The sequence below is a fragment of the Solanum verrucosum genome, unplaced genomic scaffold (assembly GCF_900185275.1).
Source record: "Solanum verrucosum unplaced genomic scaffold, falcon-dt-bn FXZP01000202.1, whole genome shotgun sequence".
In the NCBI taxonomy this organism is placed as follows: Eukaryota; Viridiplantae; Streptophyta; class Magnoliopsida; order Solanales; family Solanaceae; genus Solanum; species Solanum verrucosum.
Window position 1 is genome coordinate 990,427 of NW_026020248.1, and position 10,182 is coordinate 1,000,608.

The window sequence follows — 10,182 nt, forward strand, 5'->3', positions numbered from 1 at the left end:
GGCCATTTCATGTAAAGTAAAACATGTCAAAACTAAGATCGCGTGAAGGTTAGTTGAAAGAAGTCCACAAAAATAACAGTTAGAACAATGTCTTGAGGTTTGACCAATAGAAAGTTGATTTTTCTAACAAGTTAGGCGAACTCAGACGACCTCACCGAAGTTGACAAGACCAAACAAAAGTTGACTCAGGCATAAAGGGTGATGTCATCTTAAACTCAATGATACTCCGAGTTGGTATCTGTGAACTAAGACAAGCCCGACGAATATGAAGGTACAAAACATATAAGGGTCAGGTTGAAAGGGTGATGTCAGTTTCAACTCAGCGATCCACTGAGATAGTTTGGGGAGCTAAGACAAGCCGGCCAAATGTAACAGTACCCGTGTCACAAATTTAAAAATAAAAGGTGATTGGATCTTTGCTTGCCAAACATGTAATTTCAGCTCAACATCTATTTTTCAAAATTTCACAACAAAATGTAACAATTCCCAACACCTAAAGCAGTTTAACAAGCTAACCATATGCAAATTTACCCATACGTACTCAAATTTTCCCCAAAATTCTAAAAAAGCATTAACACATAGACAATTTTCTCCTAAGAAAGATGTCACCCTATCAATGATTTGGAAAATACAACCAAAATAGACAACACTGGGCTACTAAGACTTCACCCAAACAACTCACACAAAATTCATACTATTTACCATTCAAATTTCAACGTTTAACCTTCACATTCAATTTATGTAATTTATGGCACAAAATCAACTATCGTAGTTCATGGGAACTATGCAATCAACTAAAATTAATCGACTCAAATGAATCACACAACAAAAATATGAAGAAAAAAAAACTAACCCAATCAATATGCATCAAATTTTAAGCAAAAATACTAAAAATAACTTTGAGAACTAACTTCAGACAGGCACAGATCAACAATAAAGAGGGAGGAAGGGTTTGGGTCAAGAATCACGAACACTCAAGCACTCCACCCAAGTAAATCAAAGCAAAAAGTGTACAAATTATTATTTAGGCTAAGAGTTAAGAGATTAGGAAGTGAAAAGTACCAAAAAGATCAATGGATGGCCTTTTAAAGGAGAATAGATTCTTGGCCATTTTCTGCCAGGTAAGTTCGCTAGTCTGAAACTAACGCCGCCAAATATCTTCGATGAATTTCCAAAGGATCTTAAGCTCACTGATATTCCTTTATAAATACCAAACCTGATGTTCTACTCGGCGGACCCGATATAGTTTGCCTAATGTCATTCGGTGAATTGCCTAATCGGTCCCTTTATGCAAAAGTTGACAGTGTCATTTTTCAAATTTTTTGGCTAAGAGGGTGAACATTCAAATTTCTTCCCCACCAAATTCTCAAGTAATCATCCACGACTGCATCCCTATGGACCCTAGGACCTTGTACGGTCCATAGGCTGACTCACGAGAACTACATTAGTAGACAAATTTTAGAGTTTATTTTCCAACTCCACTTGCCAAATATTGAAGTTTTACAATTTGGATCTAAGTTCATGTGAAAAACTAATTTATAATGGTTATAAAATTCAAATTATTAACCTATAAAAGGTGAACTAATAATTCGTTGGGCATATATACGTAATATGTGGTCAAGTATTATATGTTGTATCACATGAATCTACGTCTATAATTACCCTTCAATTCATTTTTTATGTTTTTCGATATTTTCAACATTTAGAGTTATCATGTAGTGATGACTTGCCGGAACTGATAGTTTGATCAGCTTGTTGTTCATTTGTATTTTTTACAAGTTTTCGTATTTTGGAGCTTCTAATTATGAATGGTTGATTTCGATCAAAACTTTTCGTAGATAACCCAAGAATAGAACACACACAGTTTTGTTATCTCCGGAATGTTGGTTTTGGACTAGAAGGACCTTTGGTGCAGATCCCGAGGCTTTCGAGCTCATCTCGATACCTTTCGTAGAATTATAATTAAAATGGAGTTTGGGTGTGCTAGCTACTTTTCATCGTGAAGACTTCACTTGGATGTTTTGACATCTTCAATGAGTACAAAATGCTGAATTTTGTGGGATAGTGTATTTCATTTGCATTCAGGGGGTTCCAAATTAATCTTGAGCACCTTGTTGGGGATTTTGAGCATAGTTGCATCATCTGATGTTGCACAAGCTGGTGCAACACGTGTTCCGCTTCACATTCACATTCCTTAGGCCACATTCATGGAGGCCATTGATTTTTATCTACGCATTGGCAAAGTTGATTCCATGTTGTGAAGGCATTTTGCCTTGTTCACAACAATTAGAGATGGACCGAAAATCAAGTCAAAAGTAAGGATTTTCGGACCAACACTAAGAATCCCTGAGTTGACTCTATCAAAAATGTCGAATTTAGCTTACCGAACTTGTGTCCCAAAATTATACACAATTCAAGGCTCGGAAAAAGCAAACAACCACATGCAAGCAAAACACCAAGAATTCACCATTAAACCACTAAGTTAGATCCTTCGAGGTGAAAGTTACCTCCGCATGACTCTCCCTACAAGTCACCGACCAATCTAACATGAAGCCTGGATATCCAATACAATTAACAACAATAATCACCCAATTTGGAGCTGTGAAGCTCCAAAAATCGTAATTTGTAGTTGAGGAATGGAGTTGTTTTCCATCTAGTGTTTATTTAAAGAAAAAAATGAACTTAGTCATCACGAACGTGGGGGTCTAAGGTTGCGATCATGTATCGTAGGTTAAATGACCTAAAGAATTGAAGAGGTCAATAGTCGCAACCGCAAAGACTAAACACAGTCAACCTTGGTTAACCCCGGTCAACTGCTCATCGCAATCACGACTATGATGGCCAAGTATAGTACCCATCTGTACTGACAGAGGATTCATCATGACGGTGCTGAGGAAGGTCACTTGCACCAAATTCTGTTGCATCATCTAGAACATCAAGTGTTTGAATATCCAAACGAGGTTTGAACCCTGTTTGTGCAAACGAGATATTCTACCCCACCAAATTCGGCATTTCAGACTCAAATGTGATTTCAAAACTTCAAATGGAGGTAATCTCGATTAAAAATGGGTCCCACACCCAACCTCTATTTTGAGACATACTCTACAAGAGGGCTCATGATGAGCTCAAAAGCCTCGAATTTGCACCAAGGGTCCTTCTAAACAAAACTCAACGTTTCAGAGCTAACGAAAAAATTAGAATTGCTTTCTGATGCCGTCTTTAGATATTTTGACCAAAGTCAATTGTTCAAGTTTCAAAAGCTCAAATATACATAAACATGTACAAAATCTAAATGAATGATTAAGTCAGTCAACTATATGTCGGAAAAAATCGTAAATAACTCAGGGTCGCTATAGGAACGCTGTAAATGAAGAAACAAAGGCAATAATACAAAAATGAGTTGAAGGGTCATTACAACTATACAATAGATGAGAATAGAAATATATTTTTTTTCACATATTGCATAGCATACCACTATAAATTAATCAATAAATTAATAATGTAAATCAAATTTGGTTAGAGATACACAATGGTCTCTTTTTTACATTCTCTTCTTTTTCGCACACTCTTGATCATCTATTTTGAATAAAAAAAAGAAGCATAACAATGTTTAAATGAACGACTTCATCTAGTCAGTCCAATATCTTGATGTACTATTAGAGAATATGATTGAATTGAAATTCTGAACATGTTGGTTGGATCAAAACACCAGGTCATTAAGCCCAAATTAACAAAGAAACCTTGAACGGCAAAAACAAAGATAAGTTATAAAAATACTCATAATATATAAAATTGATTTGGTCAATTGACCTACATATGAGTTATTTGGGAGAATAATCTTCCTAGAAAAAACTTTTTTCTCCACGAAAGAATAACCTAAATATGGAAAAGAAAATTATTCTTCTTCAATAGACTTTTCATAGAACTCTTAATATATATATATTCTTCTTGGCATATATTTACCTTCATACTTTTAGAATATATATATATATATAATATTAGATTTATTTGACCCAATTTTATTATATTTTAAATTATAAATATGAACAATAGTATTGGGACAAACTAGTACTATATGTTTTACATTAAAAAAAATCTTTAGTCCTAGAAATGGAAAAGAGTCCGAATTCAATACTTTCTTAAATAATGATAGACAAATTTTAGATTTGTTTGACCCAATTTTATTGTATTTTAAATTATAAATATGAACAATAGTATTGGGACAAAGTAATACTATAAGTTTTACATTAAAAAATATCTTTAGTCCTTAGAAATGGAAAAGAGTCAGAATTCAATACTTTCTTAAATAATGATAGACAAATAATATTCATCGATATTCCGGTGATTAACTAATAGAATTACAATTATACATAGAAATATTTTACATTGTGTCCCTAGGGTAAGAGCTCAAAATCCCAAAGGTAAAAAAAAGATTTCATAGGAGAACTTATTGCGACATCTCCCGAGTTCACATGTGCACTTAATGCATCACTTCCAAAGTTGACCTGTTGATGCCTGAACAGATCTTGATTTTCTCTTTTTCTTTTTTAATCTTGGCCACAAAAAATATACAAAATTATAAGAATCAACAAGATAGTTATGATAATGAATATGAAAACAACAATAATAACACCAATATATGAAGGAACTATTTATTTTATTCTGATTTTCTTAACTTTGTTTAGCTATGTTTGAAGGGATGTCACGTTCAAATAAATAATTAACAAATAATTAACTCCACTGCGATCTTTTATGTAAACTCCATTGCAAGATTCACTCGTTCCTACCACATGGTGTGTGATCAATTTGTTATCTTGCATACGTATTTTACGTAGTGGTGTTACCTGAAAATTAAACCCTTTTTGTGACCATGCATAAATATAGCCAATTTCATTATTTATTCTAATCTAACTTTCTTGAGCTAACCTGCAATATTTCTCCTTTTTTCACTTGATTTTTTTTCTAGGAATTTCTCCATATAGAAGAAACTTATAAACCTCTATCATATATCGAAACTTTTCCTTTGTCTCCAAATGATGGTAGACCTATTTGCCAACAGTTACTAAATGTTAAGTACATATGATTCATCAATCAAAGTATAGCTTGGTATTAATATTGGCAAAACTAACATTTCTATTATTTAGATGAAAAAACTTACGTAATCAATTGTTGACCCATCTCGACAAGAACTATTCTTGATAATCCTGTTTTGCCTTCTCTGTTCAAATGTATGCGTATGCAAGTAATGCATATTTTCTAGTATCATCTCTATAACCTTATTTTTAATCTTCTCATTCTCCAACCAAAACAAGTTATATTTTATTAAATTCAAATATTTCCAAAATTTATTCTCAAATGTTAATTACCCGTTGGTGCTGGGAGCATCAATAATTTGTACATCAAGTGATACAGAAGATATTGAAAATAGCTTAGTACAAAAATATAATGCATTCAATTATATCAAGTAGCACTAAGTTGTTGATGCAGTGCCTATTTTATTCTCAATCACCATCACTATGAATTAATACAATTAGTCAACACTAAAACTAACATTAGCTTGCTACTAGTTACAATTATTATTGATACATCATTACCACAAAAATCATTTGTCACCACTATATATTGTCTACCACAATCATTTACCACAACCATTCGCTATTAGTGGATGTTTGAATTGACTTTTTTTTTGTGACTTTTGGTTTTTAAGATATTTTTTAGTTTTAGAAATGTTTGGGAAAACACTTTTTAAAGGTTGAAAAAGTACCAAAACAGCCAAAAATCAAAAGATGGGTGTTGTCCCCAACTTTTAGTTTTTGACTTATAAGTCTCTGTTAAAAAAACCCATCCAAACACCCCTTAGTTATCATCCAAATACGAACTACCACAAAACTACTGTTATAAACTTCTACTATCACCATTATCAATCCCTACTATACAGAGCACCATAATAGTCAACATACCATCCTCAATTTTCATTCATAACAATCATCACTACAGATCACAACAACCATCACTAACTATCACTATTCATCCAAACATTTTTATTCCATAAAATAACTAACATTGAAAAAGTAATTTCCAAATACATCAAAAGATTTTTATGCATATCTAAATAGGAAAATAATTAAACACCTTATAATAAGTATGTTAAATAATAGAGGAATTTTTCAAAACTTACCAATAAAACAACAACTTGAGGTGGGATAAAAGATATGGGAACCACCTTTATTGCATCTGCAGGATCAATTTTGTGCTTCTTATCCATAATGTAGTAGAAAATTATATAAAACTTAGATATATATTTTGTGAAATTAAAGATGTGTGCAGTAATTTGAGAAAATAACTAAAAGACATTATTTAAAGAAAATAAATATGAAAATGCTAGTTTGCTACTAATTTATGTACATGTAAGTTAATATTTTCGAAACATAATAAGAGTCCTAGAAGATCCAGAAATATTAAGAAATAGATGATTTTCTTATACCTTCAATAACAAGAACAATGATTTTCTTTGCGACGATTCTCGTATCTTCACATAAAAAGAAAATTTTACTTTATAATCCTGTTTAAAAATTATATTTTAATTGTAAATAAATTCAATCAATATTTTAATATATTTATTTATAACTTAGTTTAAAGTGAGTAATGATGTTAAGTCATGTTCTCTACGCTAATATCAATGTTTGTTAAATTTTGATCAAAATCACAATGCCTATTTTATGTTTATTAATTAAGGGTAGATGTTTGAGTTTTTTCATTACCTTACATATATTTTATACTAAGGTGACATCATCCTAGTTTTCTAAGTCATGCGTGGTTTAGATGCGAAAAAAAATATTTATCTGTGTTATCATATAGACGAAAGTTATCTTGAAAGACCTATCATTTTTTAGATGTATGTAGGACCTAACTAAAAAAAGGGTAAAATTGGAGGATATAATTTATAATTATTAGATAATATTTAAAAATTATATATTTATTAATACTATTATTTATACACTCCTTGTATTCTAATTAATGTGACATACTTTCCTCTTTAGTCAGTCCCAAAATCATGATTTGTTTCCTAATTATTCGATAAATATTTAATGACACTATCAATAGTTTACTATTGTTGGGTTCCACTAATTTGAAAAAAATCACAAAGGTGTACTCTTATTCCATATCTAGTCAAATTACATCATATAAATTTGAGGGGGGGGGGGGGGTGTAAGGGTAGTATAATTTTAGTTCATGTCTAAAAGTAAACTAAACTAAGTACTTTATAATTAAAAAACTTTTCAAACGCTTAGCTCTGAAACATCAACTTTTGATTTATCAAGTGCGAGAAAACTTATGGGAACTTCCATTAATACTGGATCCACATCACCATCAACTTTGGGATTCTCATCCATATTCTAATTTAAAATATGAAAAAAAAAATTGTTAGATTTACATTTTGAGAACTTCATCAAACTTCTAGAATTCCCAAAAAAAGGTACTTGTCCATCAATCTTATGCATTTTGCAATAGACTCAAATATGATTCTGGAAATGCATCTCTTATTATTCATTAAATAATTGGATGTCTGCTGAAAAGTTCATCCTACTATACATGTTTTAAACAAGAAAAACTATGCTTACCTCCAAAACATTAACTTTTGATTCTTGAAGTGCACTAAAAGATATAGGAACTTGCATTAATGTTGCATCCTCGTCTCCATCAATTTGGTGCTGCTTATTTATATTCTAGTATAAAGTATGAAAAATGTATTTAGATCTTTGTGAAATGAAAAATTGTATGAAAGAATCGACATCTTCTCAGAAAGAAAGATGAAAACTAATCACTTGCTAGTACTTAATCAAAGTGCTAGAATTCCAAAAATAATATAGATATTGACCTATAAAATCTGTCAAACACCTAACTCTAAAACATCATTTTGAGGTGCAATAAAAATATGAGAATGACCACTATTGCATCTACTAGATTATGAATAAAATCATTAACAAAAAATAAAGATGTTTGCTAGCTTTCTAGTAATTTATATATGTTATTAAAAGTTCTACAATACCCCAAACATTTAAAAATATTAGTAAAAGCTCTACAATACCCCACAAAATAAAGAAAAAAAAATGTTTTTCCATCAATTTTATGTTTCATGTAATAGAAGCAATGATATCCTTGAAAAGTTCAAACCACTTTGTCAGTCTTGAAGCATCTTCACATAAAAAAACTACTTTCTATTTTTCTTTAAAGAAACTATATTTTCATATGAGTATAAATTTACTCAAAATACTTTCATCAATGGCGAGTTTAATCACGTGTAGATATTTAAACTTTTTCATTACTTGATTTTGTAGCAAGGTACTATCATATCAAGTCTGAGAGGTTTGGATGTGGAACAAAATTATCTCTGTGTTTTAATACTTGATCATGTAGATAAAATTTATCTTGAAAGACCTATTCATTTTTGGCATGAATGTAGACTTAACTAAAGATCATATCATAGAATTTAGACATATTCAAGAAACTGTAAAAGTATATATATATATATATATATATATATATATATATATATATATATATAATATTTCGTTGTGATTGATACAACGATTTCAAATGTTTTATTTCTAAAGAAAAACATTTTATTCAATACAATTAATATTAAAAAGTTATTAAGGAATAGATTAAATAAATTGAATACGTCTTAAAATGAAAAGAAATAAACACCTTATAATTGGAGGAAAAAGTTATCTCTAAAACATCAACTTTTGATTTGTGAGGTGTGGAAAAATATATGGCAATATCTATCGATATTGCATTGTCATGGCATCAACTTTCTGTTTGTTATCCATATTCTAGTAGGAAATATGAACCACTTGGGTAGATCTTTTGTAAGGTGAAAACATTGTGTGAAGTATTAATGGAGAAAGTTTTCAAGAAAAAATGAAAACTACTAGCTTGCTAGTAATTAATGTGCTAGTACCAAGTAACATTTTATGAAATTAATCAAAGTGCTAGAATACCTCAAAAACGTTAAACTAAAAAAATATTTGACCATCAATCATTTACATGAAGTAACAAGATCAATAATTTTTGTGATAATTCATTTAGAAAGATTCAATAAATTCATTTAATATGTGATAAAGAGTTTAACCCTAATTAAGAAAATTTTCTAAACAAGTTAATTTTTTGAAAATAAATAATTTTTAGAGTTTATATATCTTTCTATGAAAATTGTTAAATGCGTCCTCAACCTTCTAAATTTGTCACTAATTACATTAATTTCTCACGCACTTAACCTCTAAATGTATCACAAATTAAATTAATTTTATACATAGTAAATTGTTTTTTTTAATATGGTCAAATCTAAGTTGATCGATATCCTCTAGACTTATATTTTTTTAATACTTTCATCCTCGAAATAATAAAATAAAAAAATGGTTAGAAAGAGAGAAACCAATTATATAAAGGGTACATTCATAAAAAAAAGAATTAAGATTACTTGTTTCAATTTGTGTAGTCATGAATCTTTCAAGATTTATAAAGTTCATTGAATCAGTGATAAAAATATGATATTTGGAAAACAAAACCACGAAGGTGTGCCTTATATTTTCAAAAAATATTTATTTTTAGGATGATTTTAGAGCATATCAAAGTCATTTCATATTTTGTATACTCCATGTCTAGTCAAATTACATCAGATAAATTTGAGAGCAGAGGGGGGAGTATATTTTTAGTTCATGTCTTAAAAGGGATCAAAATAAACCATTTATAATTAAATAAACTTTTCAAAAGCTTACCTCTAAAACATTAGATTTTGATTTATCGCATGCGAGAAAAGTTATAGGAATTTCCATTAATACTAAATCCTCCTCCATATTCTAGTTGGAAACATGAACAAAAAAACCAGTAAGATTAACATTTTATGAATTAATCAAACAACTAGATTGCTAAAACAAAATACTTGTCCATCAATCTTATACATTTCGTAAAAAGATCAATGCATCTCTAAGATTCACTAAATAATTTGATATGTGATGAAAATTTCCATTCTATTTCTATGAAAATTACTAAAAGTGGTCGCAACCTCTAAAAAAGTACATTTATTTTTCTTTCATAACACAATTAAAATTTAAAAAAAGTTCAAGAATTCACCAAATGATTTTTGTATATGTCTTTTTAGAAATAGAAAAACTAAAC

The 10,182-nt window shown here is 30.0% G+C and overlaps 1 pseudogene; it reads right to left on the minus strand.

The window, feature by feature from the left end:
- Positions 1-4,394: 4,394 nt before the first annotated feature.
- On the minus strand, positions 4,395-9,967 carry LOC125833053 (uncharacterized; annotated as a pseudogene).
- Between the last annotated feature and the right edge of the window lie 215 nt (positions 9,968-10,182).